The sequence below is a fragment of the Eutrigla gurnardus genome (assembly GCF_963514095.1).
Source record: "Eutrigla gurnardus genome assembly, chromosome: 10".
NCBI lineage: Eukaryota > Metazoa > Chordata > Actinopteri > Perciformes > Triglidae > Eutrigla > Eutrigla gurnardus.
In genome coordinates, this window is record NC_139924.1 from 419032 (window position 1) to 438858 (window position 19827).

Sequence of the window (19827 nt, forward strand, 5' to 3'; positions counted from 1 at the left end):
TAATACTGATTGGTTAGCGTGACCTGTTCATGAGTAGTCTGATTGGTGAGCTTGGCAGGATGGTCGGGAGACGGCATGTGTAAAATAGTTGACAAGAGATCCTGGGTGAGTCAGGAGCGCTGCAAAAACCGCAGCTTTGGCGATCACATGATCGCGTTGTCTGAAATCGCAATTTCGGTCAGAAAACGGTAAATCGTTCAGCCCTAGTTGGCAACCCTGGTTAAACTCCAGGCATGTGTTGATGACATAATATCCTGGATGACCTGCAATTACCATCTTAAAAACGGAAGTTATTGTACTTGTACTACTCTTACTACTGTAAGAAACCTTGGAGTTATCTTTGACCAGGACCTGTCCTTTGACTCACATATTAAACAAATGACAAGGACAGCCTACATTCACCTGCGTAATACTACTAAAATTAGGCCAATGCTGTCTCAAAAAGAGGCGGAAAAACGTGTCAATGCATTTGTAGGCTGGACCATTGTAATTCCTTATTATCAGGCTGTTCAAATAAATCTCTTAAAGCTCTCCAGCTGGTCCAGAATGCTGCAGCCCATGTTCTGACTAAAACTAGAAGACGGGATCACATTTCTCCTGTATTAGCTTCTCTGCACTGGCTCCCAGTAAAATCCAGAATAGGATTTAAAATCCTTCTCCTCACTTACAAGGCTCTTAGTGGTCAGTCACTATCATATCTTAGAGAGCTCATTAAACCCTACTGTCCTGCTAGAGCACTACACTCTCAGAATAAAGGGTTGTCTCTTTGACAACGCTCTTTGATAACTATGGACTGATTCAGCATGTGACAGAGCCTACTCATAACAAGGGTCACACCCTGGACTTGGATCATGTCCAAGGGTGTTATCATTTCTAAGGTTGTTGTTACTGACCAGTGTTGGGAGTAACGCGTTACAAAAGTAATGCATTACTGTAATGCATTACGTTTTGCTGTAACGCGGTAATGAAAGGCATTACAAAAAAAAAATTTGGTAATATTTTACTCGGTACAATTCTCAGTAATGCGCGTTACAATGCATTTTAAACCCGAAATCAATTGGTGTGTTTTTATACAAATTTGCCATCACCGCGAGATCCACAGAGGAGAAGGTTGGTCAGAGCAGTCACACCGAGGATCAACAGCTGAGGGGCGGCGGCTGTCAGAGCGTTTATGAACAGTGTTTTAGAGCTCCCCCTAAATGTCTCAGGTAGGCTTTCAGGTAATTTCGCAGCATAACACAGCGCCTTCCGGGTCATTAAAAAAGACGTACGGCAAATCTGGAATGAAAAATGGCACTGTTATTTCATCCCAGAATCCCATTCATGAACACAATATCTAATATCAGTTAACGAGTTGTTTTCCGTTTCTCGTTTTCCGTTTTCCGTTTTTAAAACGAATAACGGGATACGAGTCATTTTCCGTTTTTCGTTCTTTTATTTTGAAGCGAAAAACATCACATCCTGCTGTGTAATGAGCTGCATTGAACACAAGAAGCTCTATTAAGAACACAGAATCCATATTTCCTTTTATTTTGGTGAAAAGTAATGCAAAAGTAATGTAAATGTAGTGTAATGCCTTACAATTCAAAGACAGTAATATTGTAATGTAACTAATTACTTTGAAATGGCAGTAACAAGTAATAAATAATGCATTACGCTTTTGAAGTAACTTGCCCAACACTGTTACTGACGTTGCTCTTTCTGATCATTCCTGTGTTTTCTTTGAGAGTGCCATCTCTGTGCAGACAAATGTTCAAAGAAAAGTAATCACAAAATGGTATATCACAGAAAACACCTGTGACATATTTATTCAGGTGTTCTCCTCCACACCCTCCCTCCCTTGGGTCTCAGTAAATGAGCTTGTTGACAATTTCAGTAGTGTCAGTAGCCCCAGAACTGCTTTCCACCAGGGGCCTGTACTACGAAGCGAATTCAACATACCCAGGGTATCTTTCAGACATCCAGCTTAAGAGATCCATGCCTTTGTTTTTAGCAGTCCTCCGATTTTATGTGTGACTATTTATAGACCACTCAAGCACCACCCCTCTTTTATTAATGAGTTTTCCGAACTTTTATCAATTTTACACTCGACTTACAACAGGGTTTTAATAACTGGTGATTTTAACATACACATAGATAACAATTCAGATCCCACTGCGACTGAATTTTTAAATCTTTTAAACAACCTCGATTTTAAGCAGCACATCACACAGCCCACTCACAACAGAGGACACACCCTGGACCTGGTCATAACACATGGCCTGTCCACAGGCGTGTCCTCTGTTGTCGACCTGGCTGTGTCTGACCATTACTGTGTGTTTTTTGATATCTCCAGTTTTATCCAACAGGAGGCCCCAGTGAGAACAGTGAGGAAGCGCTACCTTACTCCTGAAGTGGCTGCAAATTTTATTGAAATTTTACAGAATAGCACTGCTGACATTTTACCTGCATCCTGCGATTTTATTGTTGACAATTTTAACAGTAAACTCAGGTCAGCCCTAGATTCAGTGGCTCCACTTTCCACAAAAACAATGTCAACCAAACCTACACCACCTTGGATAACGACTGAAATAAAACAACTGAAAAGAAATTGCAGGAGCGCTGAAAGAAAATGGAGGCAGTGAAAACTAACAGTTCATCACGAAATATTCCAGGACAAACTCAAAACCTATAATAAAGTAGTAAAACAGGCAAGAACTTTCCATTTTTCACAACTCATCTCAGATAAAACGAACGACCATAAATTCCTCTTCTCCACAATTGTTCGTTTAATTAATAGTGATTTTAAGAAATCCTCCATAGTTTTGCAGACCACTTCAGGGGTAAAATCGTTGGCATAGGTCCACTCTTTTAGAACATAACATTGTTGCTTTTAACAGACCTGAACCATCACTTTTATCTGAGGAGACAATGGAGCATTTTGTCCTGGTTGATGCAGAAACCCTTGGTAGAGTTTTCTCCTGAGTAAACCCAACAACCTGCCTTTTAGACCCAATCCCCATATCACTCTTAAAACAATTTTATGCGTTCTTTGAGTTTGAACTTAAATCTTGTGAATTGCTCTCTCCAGATGGGTGTCTTCCCCACTGCCTTTAAAACGGCAGTGAAGCCCCTTCTGAAGAAGAGCAATTTGGATCCTGACATCTTCGTCAACAACCGACCTGTATCCAACTTACCCTTTTTAAGTAAAGTTTTAGAAAAGCTTGTTTTTATCCAATTAAATTATTTTTTAAACAACAACAACATTTTAGAACAGTGTCAATCTGGTTTTAGGATGAACCACAGTACCGAGACAGCCCTCGTGAAGATTGTTAATGACCTCAGGTGTAACAGTGACTCTCAGAAACTGTCAGTCCTGGTGCTACTGGATCTAAGCGCTACTTTTGATACAGTAGATCACCACATTTTGTTAAATAGGTCAGGTCGTCACTTTCTTGTAAGTATGGATACATTCATGCATTCCTCAGGAATGCATGAACTTGAAGTGTGGGGTGCCCTAAGGGTCAATTTTAGGTCAAATACTTTTTAATTTATATATGCTCCCCCTTGGGGACGTCATCAGGAGGCATGGCATCAATTTTCACAGCTATGCTGATGATACACAGCTCTGCATTGCTGTGTCTCCTGATGGCACGGGACCTATTGATTCCCTTTTAAATTGTATTTTAGATATAAAGTCATGGATGGCAGAGAACTTCCTGCAGCTCAACCAGGACAAAACAGAGGTTTTAATTATTGGTCCTGAAGGCAAGAGAGAGAATTTTTTACCAAAACTAAATGCTTTTAAACATTCACAGTGCGTAAAAAACCTGGGCGTTCTTTTCGACTCTGAGCTTGATTTTATTCCACACATCAGAAATACTACAACGATTGGTTTTTACCATCTTAAGAATATAGCCAGAGTTCGCCTATTTCTCTCTCTGTCTAGCACAGAGGTGCTAATGCATGCTTTTATCTCTAGCCGGTTAGATTACTGTAATGCCCTGGGGCCTCATTTATAAAACTGTGCGTAGGATCCTTACTAAAAGTGTACGTACGCCCAAAAGCCAAAGTTTGCAAGCTGTACGTAATGTTCCCTTTATAAATCACAGGATCACCTACAAGTGTGCGTACCTGAATCCCGCCCTGTACACGTCCACATTTTACTATATTAATGAGCCGGCATGCAATCGTTTTCGTGTGGTGAATCACGGCGACAGGTCAGAAAAAAAGCGAAGAAACATAACTTTTCAGAAACGGAGAAAGAGACACTTGTTGGGGAGGTGGAGGCCCGGAAAATAATTTAATTTAGTGGTCACAGCAGCGGGATCACGAATAAAAAGACGCAGTGCGAGTGGCAACACATTGCTGCTGCAGTCAACGGCGTCAGTGGGACGGAGTGGACGGTGATCTGAAGGTAAATTACATCTTTCCGCTCCTAACATGGATTTAATGTATTGCTAGAGTATTTAAGGAAGTTTGATTTTGATGTGACTTTGACGGGGATTGTGTCCGAAAAGGAGGGAGACAGACGCGACTGAGACCAGAGGTATAAGGGTGAACAGATTTTAAAATTGTATTGCATATAAAACAAAACGTTAAATAGTTTTTGTCCTTCCAGAGTCTGCAGCGTGTGGCGTAGAGGAGGGTGATGTGAGGAGGGTGACGGTGACGGGCCCTCGGAACAGCGTCCGGGTCCAGCGCAAAGCAGCAGCGCACCCCGGACGCATGGCACATCAAGCGGTCGGGTGCTCACTGATGCCGTCCTGCAACTTCAGTGAGACACAATTGCCGCCATCAACAACGTTGCAGATGAGCTACGGCAAACGCGCACTGTGATTAATAAAATAATACGTTTACAATGAACATTGATTGTTGTCTTCCTTGTATTACAAACGCATAACCTCACGGATTCTAGCGCCCTGTTGATACCCCTCCAGTCGTTGCTCGGGGTCATCGATACATTTGCGCTCTCCACGCTCCACGACTGAGCGCGCACGAGCGTGCCACTCATTAAAGCGCATTTCCTCTGCGCTCTGGTAGTTTAAAAACGAGGATAAGTGTAACAATTATACGATGGCTTAATGGCTGTATGTATGTGCGCTGATGATATATGCACGTAAATAAGGAGAATATTTAGTTATTCCCGCTGTGTTCTGCAGTGATCTAATGGAGGGTATTTATTGTATACTGTATTACATGCATTTGGGCCGTCTCCTCCTGCGGTGACAGCGCTAATTCAATATTTCAAAATTATTTTGATTTAAGATACAAGTCAGATTTTAAAAGAAGATGTTAATATGAAAAAAACTCATTAAAAGCATCAAAAACATTGCTGGACTTCATCATGATTACGCAGATCTAACGTATGATATGGAGTGTAATTAAATGTGTGCGAGTCATCAAAAATATATAGTTCTTCTCACGTTTACCTCTGATTCCCTTCCAGTCTCCAGAATGTGCGTACCGGTACGCATGCCTCAGAGTTTGCTTACAAGTACGCACACTTTCCCGTCAAGTTTGTTTTTTATAGATCACAACATTTGTGTGGAAAGTGGCGTACCCACGTTTCCAGCCCCGTTTTGTGCTACGCAAGCTTTATAAATGAGGCCCCTGCTCTCTGGTCTCCCGAAAAAGAGCATTTCACACCTTCAGCTGCTCCAGAACTCAGCTGCACGCGTGCTGACGAAGACCAGAAGGCGGGCTCACATTACACCGGTTTTAAAATCGCTGCATTGGCTCCCTGTGCGCTTCAGGATCGATTTTAAGGTTCTTTACTAGTTTTTAAGTGTCTTAACGGCCTCTGGCCTTCTTATCTGTCTGACCTGCTTTTACCGTATCGGCCCTCGCGGACCCTGAGGTCCTCCGGTACTGGTCTTTTATCTGTTCCCAATGAACCAAAACCTTTGGTGAAGCCTCATTTTATCATTACGGCCCTCGCCTATGGAACAGCCTGCCGGAGGGCCTCAGGGCCACTGAGTCTGTTGATGCTTTTAAACGCAGACTCAAGACTCACCTTTTTAATTTAGCTTTTAACTAAGTCTTTTATTCTTTTAGTATTACTCATTTATCCTGTCATTTTACGTTGTCTTTTAATTTCCTCTTAAAGGTTTTATTAATTATTTACTCATTTATTTTGTTTTACTTTCAGTAATTCATATTAACATTCATTTTTGTTGTTTTAGGAGGTTTTTCATTTCTTTTATTATCTATTTTTATTTATTGTCTCTTAGTTTTCAGGTCCATTGTTCTCCTCATGGGGGCCCTCCACTTCGGGAGCTCTGTCTGGCCTGCCTGCGGGGGTGCCGTCCTGGGGGTTGTCCTGGCCTGGATAGTTCGGGAGCCCTGCCCCAGGACTTTATGGCCGTGGTATGGGTCCCTATCTGTCTGCGTCGCGGTGGTCTCTGTAGCAGCGTCCCCTGTAGTCGTGGGCTTGGGCGGCTATTAGGGGGGCGGGCTCCCTTAGGATGGTGTTTCCTCACTTGGTCTATCAGTGTAATTTACAGACCCCCTTCATCAAATATTGACTTTTATGAAAAACTTGATAATTTATTGAAACAATGTAATTTTAAGAAAGAGGTGATTATCATGGGCGACCTAAATAAAGTATAAACTGGGAGGATAAACAAAATAGGAAAAATTTGAAAAAGGTTATGGATGGGATGGATTTAACACAACTAATTCATGGGCCCACAAGAATAACCAATTCCACCCAGTACACAGATTTATGTAGTTTTTAGCATCAAATCTGAGAGAATTTTAAAATCATTCAATATGCTTACAGGACTATGTGATTATAATCTGATTTTAGTGGCCAGCGAGCTGAATAGGAAGCGATTTAAACCCTTGGCTGCATCAGAATCTCATAAAATTCCCAGTAATGAGCAAAATCATTTTAAAACCTTAATCCAGGTAAACTGGAATGAGCTGCTATCAGGGAGCAATCTGGAACAAGATTCCATCCATCCATTGTCTACCGCTTATCTTGTATTCAGGGTCGTTGGGGGGCTGAAGCTGATCCAGCTGTCATTGGGCGAAGGCAGGGTACACCCTGGACAGGTTGCCAGTCTATCGCAGGGCTGAAATGTAGAGACAGACAACCATTCACGCTCACTTTCACACCTACGGGCAATTTAGAGTCATCAATTAACCTATCCCCATCCTGCATGTCTTTGGACTGTCGGAGAATCCAGAGAGAACCCACGTGTACCAGGAAATCGAACCCAGGACCCTCTCGCTGTGAGGCGACAGTGCTACCCACTACACTACCGTGCAGCCTGGAACAAGATTGTTTAACATTTTCAAACAAAATACAGGACATTATTAAACAATTTGCCCGTAAGATTAAAAATAGGGGCAAAAAGAACAGTCTCCCTTGGTTAAATGAAAACATTTTTAAACTGATAAGAGAGTGTGATCTTGCTAAAAAAATCCATCAAAACAAAACTTCAACATAAGTATCAATACACAATGTTAAGAAACAAGGTAATGAGAGAAATCAGAAAAGCCACGGCAAATTTTTTTATAGCAGCTTTAAATGAGGCCAGAGGAAATCTGGAGCCACTTAAAGAAACTGACAGGGTAAAGTCACAGTAATAGAAAAATATCTGAAATTAACCCTAAATGGAACTATTTTAAGTCAGCCAAATGAAATAGCAGAGGCCTTCAACCACTACTTTGTTTACTCCGTGGCTGAAATCCACCTGAGCTTCCAGGTAGACTAGGGCAGAGAGGAGCCAGCCACCACAGGTCTGGGGATGCACCTGGGTCCTGGTGGGCTGGTCTGGATGTTCTTTGGGAACTTTTTGACGAGGGCCCGATCCAGCACGTCCCTCGCAGGGACCCAGGACCTCGTTTCGGGAGCGTAACCCTCCCAGTCCACCAGGTATTGTATCCCTCTGGGGTAGGCATCACAGGAACCAGGGCACTCTCTGGAACCGGCTTGATCTTTGAAACGTGAAAGGTGGGATGAAATCTCATGGACCGGGGGAGCTTGAGCTGCACGGCCACTGGGTTGATGATTTTCTCTATCTTGAAGGGCCCGATGAACCGCGGCGCCAGGTTTTTGGATTCCTGGGAGCGACGACGGTTGGCGTCAGATGCGTAGCGTCCGGCGGCTTGGAGGTAAGCGGTGCGGGCCTGGACCCAGGTCCTACAACACCGGCGGATGAAGGCTTGGACTGACAGGCAGGAAGCTTCTCTCTCCAGAAACGGGAACAGGGGGGGCTGGAAGCCGTAGGAGCCCTGGAAAAGAGGAAGAGCTGGTCAGGGTGTTGTGGGCGTACTCCACCCACAGGAGTCGCTCCGACCATGATGATGGGTGCTGCGATGTCATGCAGTGAAGCGCCGTCTCCATCTCCTGGTTCTTTCGCTCTGTCTGGCCATTGAACTAGAGTTGATATCCAGAGGAAGGGCTGACGGTGGCCCCCAGCAGTGAGCAGAACTCCCTCCAAAAGACTGAAGTGAACTGGGGACCCCGGTTGACGTGGTTGAGCAGTTGCTGGGCAGTCTCTTTGGAGGACAGGAGCTTCAGTAGGGTCACAAAATGGGCCATCTTACTGAATCGCGGTCCACCACCGGTGTTGCCGCTGGAAGGTGGAAGACCGATGACGAAGTCCACGGAGATGTGGGACCTCGGATGATGAGGAACTGGCAGAGGGTGAAGGCGACCAACAGGAGCCTGAAGTGAGGGTTTGTGTTGGTTGCAGGTAGGGCAGGCGTTGACGAAGTCCCTGGTGTCCTCTCCCAGGGAGGACCACCAGAAGCGGCGCTGGACGACCTCCTTGGTCCTCAGAATCCCAGGGTGGCAGGTGAGTTGGGAGCTGCATGACCTTGGACCGACGGTTGGGTGGCACAAACAGACGATTGGGAGGATGTCTGGTGGCCTGGATGTATTCCATGTTTTTGTGGTCCGTCCAAACCAGAAACGGCAGCTTTGTCCCTTCGAGCCAGCGTCGCCATTCCTCCAAAGCCAACTTGACAGCGAGGAGTTCTCGGTTGCCAATGTCATAATTCCTCTCGGCTGGGGTCAACCACCTGGAGAAAAAGGCGCAGGGATGCAGCTTCTCGTCGGTAGTGGACCTCTGGGGAAAGTACACCTCCGACTCCCACATCAGAGGCATCCACCTCGACCACGACCAGGGGTGGATTGGCCATAGGGAGTACCGGGAGTTTTCCTGGTGGGCCGGTCAATAATGGACCGGCAATGGCTGCCTTTTTTTTTTTTTTTTTGCTGCAGCCCAGGGAGAGAGACATGCCCACAGAGCTCAGCTGCAGCCCACAGACACATTAGAGGCGCAGTGGCTTGTCTGTCTAAAGAATACCTGGCCCAGTGGCCCTATGATAGGCTACAGAGGCCCAGTACTCCCACCCATTTTCCAGACCCCCCTCGTCCAATCACCTTGATGATGAGCAATCATTATGAAAGAGAAGAGAAACACATGAAAAAACTGAGGGAAAATGGAGAAAAAACGAAAAGGCGGTGCAGAAAAACTGAGGGAAAAGGGAAAAAAAGCTCTCGCTACTGATGCCACTGAGAGCAGAAACATATTAAACATGTTTGATGCAGCAGGGGCGTGGCCTGCGGCGGCGTGGCCTGCGGCGGCGTGGCCTGCGGCGGCGTGGCCTGCGGCTCCGAGGCTTCGGCTGCGACGGGTCCCTTTAGGCAGGTGTCTCAGGCGGACAGTGAAAGTGAGGCTCCCGCTGCCATGGTGGTACAGGAGGAGGAGGAGATTGGTGGTGGTGATAGCAGGTGTGTGTGCTAGATAACATGTTGTGGATAAACACTCATTCACTAAATGTTCAGAACCGTTTTTATTTTACATTGAAGATCATGCAATGTCATAATTTCACTCAGTCATTAGCCCTCTCTCTCTCTCTCTCTCTCTCTCTCTCTCTCTCTCTCTCTTTCATGCACACACAGGTTGCCTATTTGTTTGAGGAGATGTTCCCTGACCATCCATCCATCCATTGTCTGCCACTTATCCTGTATTCAGGGTCGCAGGGGGGCTGGAGCCGATCCCAGCTGTCATTGGGCGAAGGCAGGGTACACCCTGGACAGGTCGCCAGTCTATCACAGGGCCGACATGTAGAGACAAACAACCATTCACGCTCACATTCACACCTACGGGCAATTTAGAGTCATGATTTGTTGTGAAAAAAACAGTAAGCTTGAATATACGAGGAGAGTCTATGGGTTATATCAATAACAGCGCTTTATTAGCACAAATATCAGGAAAACATATTCCGGCAGTTATACGTGCACGGACCTAATAGTCAACTCAACATAGGGTTGAATTCACTCAAAAGGCGCTTACAACAGAATGCGCAGCTTATTTCATTGAGACTCCGCATGAGTCTGATTGGCTCATTCTATAGATGCAGGCGGAGCGTAATTTTAGCATACCGCGGCCTGGTTGGAGCGCTGGGTATCTCCACCCACACTGGCTCATACGATCCATCCCTCTGGGTGCTGTCATCTATGTATGTGTGTGTATGTTGTCGAGATGCACATATATCATATACTCCTCCCCTGTGCGGCTTCCGCTAAGGAATGTATCCTTGGTATGTTGTTTGACCCCTGCCCTTGCTGCTCTCTCGCCTGTGCCTGTGTGTGTGTATGTGTGTGTAGTAATTTAAAACATGTGTGATTAGCTCATGTATTTACATTTTTCTCCACACAATTAACCTATCCCCATGTTCCCCGACCTGTTTATGAAAAATATATTTAGAGCAGGCCATCAAGGGCCAGACAGTATTTTATTTCATTCTGTAAGTATTGTTGTAAATGAGTATATTAAGTACTGGGTTGTTAATTTACAAATTGTAATCAGTGATTACAAATCACTTTAATAATGTTGTCTGTCTTTCACAGGGCTGAGGAGAGCTTTATATTTGTTCCAGTGTGTGCTTTGTGAGGGACCTACAGTTGTCTTCCAGTGCCACTGTCCTGATGTGCTTTAGCCAGTATCCTCCTTATAAGAGCAATACACTCTTTTCTTGGCTATCTATTATACATTTATTTTAGTCAACACTTGACAACTTGAATGGATATTAATAAGATATTTTGTTTCCATCATGTTTCAAGACAGCCACCATCATACCTGTTCCCAAAAAGCCCACAATAACCTGCCTAAATGATTATCGCCCCGTGGCACTCACACCTATAGTAATAAATTGCTTTGAGAGGCTTGTTAAGCAGCACATGGTCTCTAAACTCCCCCCCAACTTCGACCCGTTCCAGTTTGCTTACCACCCAAACCGTTCCACAGAGGAACCCATCTCCTCTACAGTCCACAGTCCAGCCTTCAACACCTGGAGGATAAGAACACCCATGTGCAGATGTTATGTGTTGATTTCAGTTCAGCGTTCAACACTATAATCCCCCAGCATCTGGTGAGCAAACTGGCACCCCTTGGTTTCAATACCACACTCTGCAACTGGATCCTGGATTTCCTTTTTGAAAGACCCCAGTCTGTGACGGTGGGGAAGAACATCTCCTTGGACATCACACTGAGCACAGGCTCCCTTCGAGGGTTGCGTCCTGAGCCTGCTGCTCTTCTCATGATGATGATGACTCAGGACTGTTTCACCAGGTCCACTACTAACCACATCATCAAGTATGCAGATGACACAACAGTAGTCAGCCTCATCTGAAACAGCGAGGACCAGGCGTACAGAGAGGAGGTGCATCAGCTGGTGAGCTTGTGCAGCAAGAACAACCTCCTCCTGAATGTGGACAAAACCAAGGAGATTGTCGTGGATTTCAGAAAGAAAAACCAGCCCAGCCACACTCCACTGTGCATCAACAACTCAGCAGTGGAACAGGTGAAAAGTATCAAGTTCCTTGGGGTGCACATAACGGATAACTTAACCTGGTCAACTAACACCACGTCTCTGGTAAAACGGGCACAGAAGCGGTTGTACTTCCTCCACAGGATGAGGAAATCACATCTCCACCTTCCAATCCTCACCACTTTCTACAGAAGCACCATTGAATCAGTCATGACCAACTGCATCTCCATCCGGTGCGGCAGCTGCACAGCTGCTGACTGAAAGTGCCTGCAGAGAGTGGTGAGGACAGCAGAAAAAATCATAGGAACGTTCCTACCTTCCATCATGGACATAGGTCACAAACGCTGCCTGTCAAGAGCAAAGAGCATTACCAGAGACACCACACATCCGCAAAATGGACTGTTTACTATCCTGCACTCTGGGAGGAGATACGCATGAGGAGCGGGACAACCAGGTTTAGCAATAGTTTCATCCCCCAGGCTATAAGAGTCTTTTGAACTGTCACCTTCCCTTACAGAGCCAGTTTTACAGAACTCCTTTGTTAATATGCAATGATGCACTTTTATGCTACAATGAATACCTACTTTTATGTAATTATTTGTATTATTTTTATTATGCACATGAAGCACTTTTTTTAAGGACACTAATGCACTTTATTTGAAGATAGCATGAAAAAATTTGTATGATATTCCTGCTTTCCTGCTGAGTCAAATACAACGAAATTTCGTTCTATGTGCACTGTGACTATGTGTATACCTGAATGACAACAAAGCATTCATTCATTGATTCATATGAGTTCAGTGAAAATGTCTAAAGTGAACAAAGTAAAAGCCAATTCTAACAATTCCCCCTTTTGACATTTATTATGTCACTAACAAAAATCAAGGTGGGAACATTATTTCTGTATTGTGTCCCAACTCTGTGCAGCAGCCAGCTCAACAGGTCCCCAAACTGTGAGTGACTAACCATCCTGAGCTGCAACACAACCTGGTAGGAGATTTGTATCCCTCTTTTGATACAATTCTACTATAATAATGGACTACAAAAAACGCGTCGTCCACTTCTCCACATGTTGGTTTTATAAGCAGCTGGTTCACTGACCGGCTTCAGTTCCAGCAGCTCCTCCTTCCTGTTTGACCGGTTGCTTTATTTACGTTTCATTTGTGGTTTTAGTTTCGTTTTTGTCAAGTTTGTAACATGATTGAAATAAAAAAAAAAAATACCATTCAATTATTATCACTGTTCATACACATTTATCAACACTATTCCAATTACTATATGTCTGCATGAAAGTAATTGTTAAATATGCAAATGCACATATCGTTTGTTTTCATGAACGGCCGAGGTGTGCGTCACTTTAAATGTTGCTCTCGCAAAGAATTGTGGGTCGGCGTAATCTCCTTTCCTTTCGCATAGGAAGGTCCGTTGCATCCTATGCTAAAGGAGCTCTGAAAGGAAGCATTGGAGCTCCTTTCCTTTGCATTTAGAGAATCCGAATGGCTCTTATCATGGCGGCCACTTGTTTACTTCCGGGTCACTTCTTCAGTTAGGAACCTTCCTAAGCAAAAAAGACTATTCGACTGCACCCATAGACTTCTCATAGGGATTAAGGACAAAGATCTTTCACTGAAGCTACAAATGACAAGTGACCTCACTCTGAAAAAGGCATTCGACATGGCCTCGGGGCACCTTGATGAAGTGAAATCAAAGTTTTATAAAAGTAAGTGGAAAAAAACAGTACGAGGCAACAGGAGGATGAAAAGAAAATGAAAGGCAAAACTGTGGCAGATGTGGATGAGGCATGCAAGAGACAAATGCCCAGCTAAGGACAGAGAATGTTATAAATGTCACAAAATCGGTCACTTTGTTAACAAATGCAAAACTAGAATGATGGCAGAAGTGACTGAAGAAGTTGACAGCTTATTCTTAGCCTCAATAGATGAAACTACAACCAGGAATGAGGAATCACGATACAGAGCCACCATGGCGCACAACTTTAGTGATATGCCTTACTCCAGTTTCAAGATTGACTCAGGTGCTGACACAACAATAATAAATGAGGGTACATATAGCCATCTCCGTGTCGAGCCAAAACTTAGACCAGTTACCGCTAAACTGGAAAGCCCAGGAGGAAAAGTGGTCCATATGGGGCAATTCCTAGCCAAGACACAAGTGCAGAAGGGGAGAAAAATATCCGACTGTTACTTCAGGGTAATAGTGGCAAAGTCTAAACGTGATAACCTACTCAGCAGATCCGTCTGTGCTCGCCTGGGTCTGATACAACACATTGAAGAAGTCAGTGTGTTCGGGGAGTTAGGACTGCTTAAAGTTGACCCCATAAAAATAGTCCTGAAAGAAAATGCTAAGCCATACAGTGTCGCAGCCCGTCGCCGTATACATTTAGGTCATTTAGCAGACGCTTTTGTCCAAAGCGAGGTGTGGGTAGCCTGGGTGTGGGACTCGCATCAAGAAGCAGCCTTCAAGAAGGTAAAAACACTGATCTCCTCTGCACCTGTTCTTCAGTACTTCAATCCAAAACTGCCCACTGTAGTAGGTGCTGACGCATCCAGTTATGGATTAGGTGGAGTACTTCTGCAAAATCATGAAGGCACGCTCAAACCAGTAGCCTACTGCTCTCGTAAACTTAATGAAGCAGAAAAGAAGTATGCACAGATAGAAAAGGAATGCCTTGCTAGTGTGTGGGCTTCAGAAAAGTTCTATCTGTGTGGTCTGGAAAGCTACAAATTACTTACTGACCATAAACCACTAGTGACACTCATCAACCACAGAGACCTAGACAAAACACCACTGAGGTGTCAGCGACTTCTGATCCGCCTAATGAAGTTCAACCCTGTTGCTGAGTACATTCCAGGCAAGAACCTGATAGTACCTGACATACTGAGTCAAAAGCGGATGACACAAAACTGAGCGAGGACATCCAGGCATACGTGGATGACATTAAGGAGCAAGAGAGGCTGCAGCATATAAAGGCAGAAACAGGGAAGGATGAAACCCTGCAGAAGGTCAGACAATACATTAGGTCTAGCTGGCCGCGATATAAAAAAGATGTTGCCAGACCAGCATTAGACTATTTTATGGAGAGAAGTAGTCTCCGCAAGCATAACGGACTGATAAAAAATCAGCAAATAGTGATCCCACAAACAATGAGAACTGAGATGCTGAAGAGGATCCACCATGGGCATCGAGGCCTAAACAAATCCTGAGAGAGATACAACGATGCCATCTGGTGGCCAAAGATTAGTCAGGCAGTAAAGGAAAAAGTATCCTCATGCCCACACTGTAATGAGCACAAACAAAGCCAAAGCCGGGAACCACTCATTACAACGCCTTTGCCGGAACTCCCTTGGCAAAGACTTGCTGCAGATCTTCGTGAGTTTAAAGGATAGAAATTCCTGGTTGTCATAGACTTTTATTCAAGATAGCTTGAAGTATTGAGTCTCACTCAGACCACAAGTGTCACGACTTTGCTAGGAACCAAGATTCGGACACCAACTGGCAGAATTAAGAAGTTTTATTGGAAGTTGTGAGGTGCTGGTTGGGCAGGCAGGCAGGCAGGCAGGCCGGCAGGCAGGCAGGCAGGCCGGCAGGCAGGCAGGCAGGCCGGCAGGCAGGCAGGCAGGCCGGCAGGCAGGCAGGCAGGCCGGCAGGCAGGCAGGCAGGCCGGCAGGCAGGCAGGCAGGCCGGCAGGCAGGCAGGCAGGCAGGCCGGCAGGGCGAGAACTGCGGTAGGAAAAGGCAGCAGTTAGAAAAAGCGCAAAAACTTTCTAGTAGAAATTCTGTAGTGATGGGTAAATGATACCGAGGCTTTGGAGCTTGTGTCGCTCTTCCTGAAGCGGAGCGGTTCGAACCACTGTGTCGGAGCTTGTATCAAAACACCAGCGTCACGTGACCGAAGCACTAAGTGCTTCGTTGCTTCGAAAAGTTTCGAAGCGTTTCATTGGCTCATAGTGTGCCGGTGCGTGTCATTGGCTCATAGTGTGTGTCAGTGTGTTTCATTGGCTCGTAGTGTTCATGCTTTGTGAGCCTATGACAGCTTGACAGGTTTTAAAGATTTGAGTGGTTTGATGCCACACAAGCTATAAAACATGCATCATTACTCCTCAAAATGTGGTTGTGAGGAGATTTGGAGAGTGAGAGGAGAGTTGGATATTTGGATATTTGGAGAGTGAGAGTGAGAGAACATTTGGAGATTGTGAGAGTGAGAGAACATTTGGAGATTGTGAGAGTGAGAGTGAGAGGAGACTCTGGTGTGAAACACTTATTATACAAACACGATCTGTCTGAGTTCACATACCATGATCAAATAAATAAACCCTTAACCAACCATTAACCCTTCATATCATTTGGATTAATCCGTTGGCATGGGATGTGTTACAGTATGGGCGAGTATGAATGAACAAAACACGTTAATGACCACACAGTCTTTTCTAAACTTTTATTGTTGACATGGGATTGAAACGGTGTCAGAGCTTCAGTCGCGTTCTTGAGAGGTTGCTATGGCTTCAGTTGTCCACCAGATGTCACCATCACTGAAGCGTTGAAGCTTTGAATCTTTTTCAACACAATTGCTAGGAAAGCCTCAGTGCTTCATAAGGCTTCACTTGCCCATCACTAAAATTCTGAGGCTTGGCTTTGCTAGAACGTGACCACGATAAACCGTGTGGACAGAGTGACGATCTGGCAGAGACTGACGGTTGAGCAGGACTGAAGTGCAGACTGGGTGACGAGCTGATGGGAACCATGTGGCCTGATTGCAGCAGCAGGGCAGGTGTGGAGTGGGAGGCAGGCAGGCCCAGGAGAGATGACAGAGTGCAAGGGGGAGGGGGAAGGAGACAGACATACAAACAGGTAGAGTGACAAAACAAAACAGACAAACATGCAACACAAACTGTCATGGCGCTGGCCTTGTGACAAGTTTACACGGTTTGGGATACCTGAAGAACTGATTACGGGTAATGGCCCGCAGTTCACCTCACGGCAGTCCAGGGGCCTCATTTATAAAACTGTGCGTTGGATCCTTACTAAAAGTGTACGTACGCCAAAAAGCCAAAGTTTGCATGCGCCAAAAAAAAATCTGATTTATAAAACTGTGCGCACGCAAGCTGTACGCAATGTACAGCTTGCGTGCACATCACAGGATCACCTACAAGTGTGCGTACCTGAATCCCGCCCTGTACACGCCCACTTTTTAAATTAATGAGCCAGCATGTAATCGTTTGAATCGTGTGAATCATAGCGACAGGTCAGGAAAAAAAATGAAGAAACGTAACTTTTCAGAAACGGAGAAGAGACACTTGTTGGGGAGGTGGAGGCCAGGAAAATAATTGTATTTAGTGGCCACAGCAGCGGGATCACGAATAAAAAGAAGCAGCGTGAGTGGCAACACATTGCTGCTGCTGTCCACGGCGTCAGTGGGACGGAGCAGACGGTGGCGGAACTTAAGAAAAAGTGGTCTGATCTGAAGGTAAATTACATCTTTCTGCTCCTTTACCAACATGTATTCAATGTATCGCTTGAGTATTTGAGGAAGTTTGATTTTGATGTGACTTTGACAGGGATTGTGTCTGAAAAGGAGGGAGACACAGATGCGACTGAGACCAGAGGGATAAGGGTAAACAGATTTTAAACTTTTATTATATATAAAACAAAACGTTAAATCGTTTCTGTCCTTCCAGAGTCTGCAGCGTTGGGCTCAGAGGAGGGTGACGTGAGGAGGGTGACGGTGACGGGCCCTCGGCACAGTGTCCGGGTCCGGCGCAAAGCAGCAGTGCACCCCGGGCGCATGGCACATCAAGCGCACACTGATGCCATCCTGCAACTTCAGCGAGACACAATCACCGCCATCAACAACGTTGCAGATAAGATACAGCAAATGCGCACTGTGTTGCAAGAAATTTCCCTATAGTAATAAAACAATACGTTAAAAATGAACATTGTTGTCTTCCTTATCTTACAAAGGCAGCATGACATCCTCACGGATTCTTGCGCCCTGTTGATACCCCTCTAGTCGGGCAGGGGGCCGTGGCTCGGGCTCATCAGGCTCAGTCTGCCTCCTGAAGTTCGGTAAAGTTGCGCTCTCCATGCTCCACGACTGAGCACGCAGGAGCGTTGCACTCATTATTGCGCATTTCCTCTGCGCTTTGGTGGTTTAAAAACGAGGATAAAGTGTAACAAGTATACGATGGCTTAATGGCTGTATGTATGTGTGTTGATGACATATGCACAGTAAATAAGGAGAATATTTAGTTATTCCCGCTGTGTTCTGCAGTGATCTAATGGAGGGTATTTGTTGTATCCTGTATTACATGCAGTCGGGCCATCTCCTCCTCCTCCTCCTGCGGTGACAGCGCTGACTCAATATTTCTAAATTATTTTGATTTAAGATACGGGTTGGATTTTAAAAGAAGGTGTTTATGAAGTTGAGTTCCTCATCATAACGCGGATCTAACGTATGATATGGAGTGAAATTAAATGTGTGCGAGTCATCAAAACTATAATAGTTCTTCTCACGTTAACTTCCTACAATCTGACATCTGTGTCGCTGATTCCCCTCCAGTCTCCAGTATGTGCGTACCGGTACGCATGCCTCAGAGTTTGCTATAAATGAGGCCCCAGGTTTTCACATCCAAGCATGACATCCAGCATACTACATCAAGCCCATACTATCCCCAAGCTAACAGGATGGCGGAGCAAGCTGTCAGGCAGCATCCTTAGGCAACAAGCTAGCACTCCTGATCTACAGGGACCCAGCCACAGAGCCGACAAAAGAAAGCCCAGCCAGACTCCTTATGGGAAGGAGACTGCGCACCACAGTCCTCAAGCTCCACCATGCTGAGACCGGCATGGCCTAATCTGTCTACAGTCAGGCAAACAGATGCCAAAGCTAAGCAGGCCTACAAATACACCTACAACAGGAGATACACAGCAAAGCCGCTTCCTGCCTTAGGTGTCGGCGACAGAGTGCGACTGAAAACAGACTTAGAGAAGACATGGAGAGAGACCGGAGTGATCCAGGCTTCGTGTTCCACTCCACGTTCATTTGTGGTGAAAACGCCACAAGGAGACAACTCCAGACGAAACCGGAGACAGATCGTCAACCAGAAAGGAACGACACTCCAAACAGTCACCAGAAGTCTCCACCCCACCAGGTAGCATGGCATCCGCCACCAGTCCAACCCAAACTGACTCTGAGACTGGTAGCTTAAAGGAGAAATCCGGTCATTTTTGACCCCATTTTCATTGTCCCTAGGGTCATCCCGACTTATTAGAAGCAAAACACAAGTAAAACATGATTCTTTTGGTTAAAAACAGTGATAATTTAACTTTGAGTACGCAAATGTGTTTTGTGGTTTCATCCCGTGTTGGGAACGTGGTACAGTTAATGAGTTTGGACAACTTATGGAGTATGTTTAGTGAATGAAACATTTCAGTGAAGAACTGAATATGTTTGTGACAGTCTTGCTACAGCGACAACAAATCTTGTGCAGTCTCAGTACGCTAGTTGATAGTGTTGATAGCACTAGTGGGAGTCGCGTGTGCAGACTGCAGTCTCTCATCAGCAGAGTGAGATCGAGCAAGAGCTTCCAAAGCTAGCTAGCTCGTACTTGCCATTGTCACTGTTTTTCGACTCAAGATTTGTCACTGAACTGGCTTGAAAACAGCTCCAGAGTGAGGACGGCAGACGGAAACTTGCGCAAGACTTGCATTGTTTTGGCTACGGGCTGCTGTTTAGCTGTAAGCAATCGTTGCTATGTTGTAACATAGTCATACATATGGACATAACAGCTTCATGGATTTATTACGGACATGGCGACTGCACTGCTCGATTGTTTCTTTATGGATAAAAAATCGTTTTCGTTTCTGCGGTGACTGGGAGGGATGAGCGCGCACTCGGCACTCTACTGCTAATGTCTACCGGGTGATTTGAGGTGAGTAACTCCATGCAAAAACACATATTTCTGTCATTTCGCCACACTATTTGAGCTAAACGAGTGCTGTCGTGTCTCGTACAGACCCAACCTGTGTTGCATAGGTC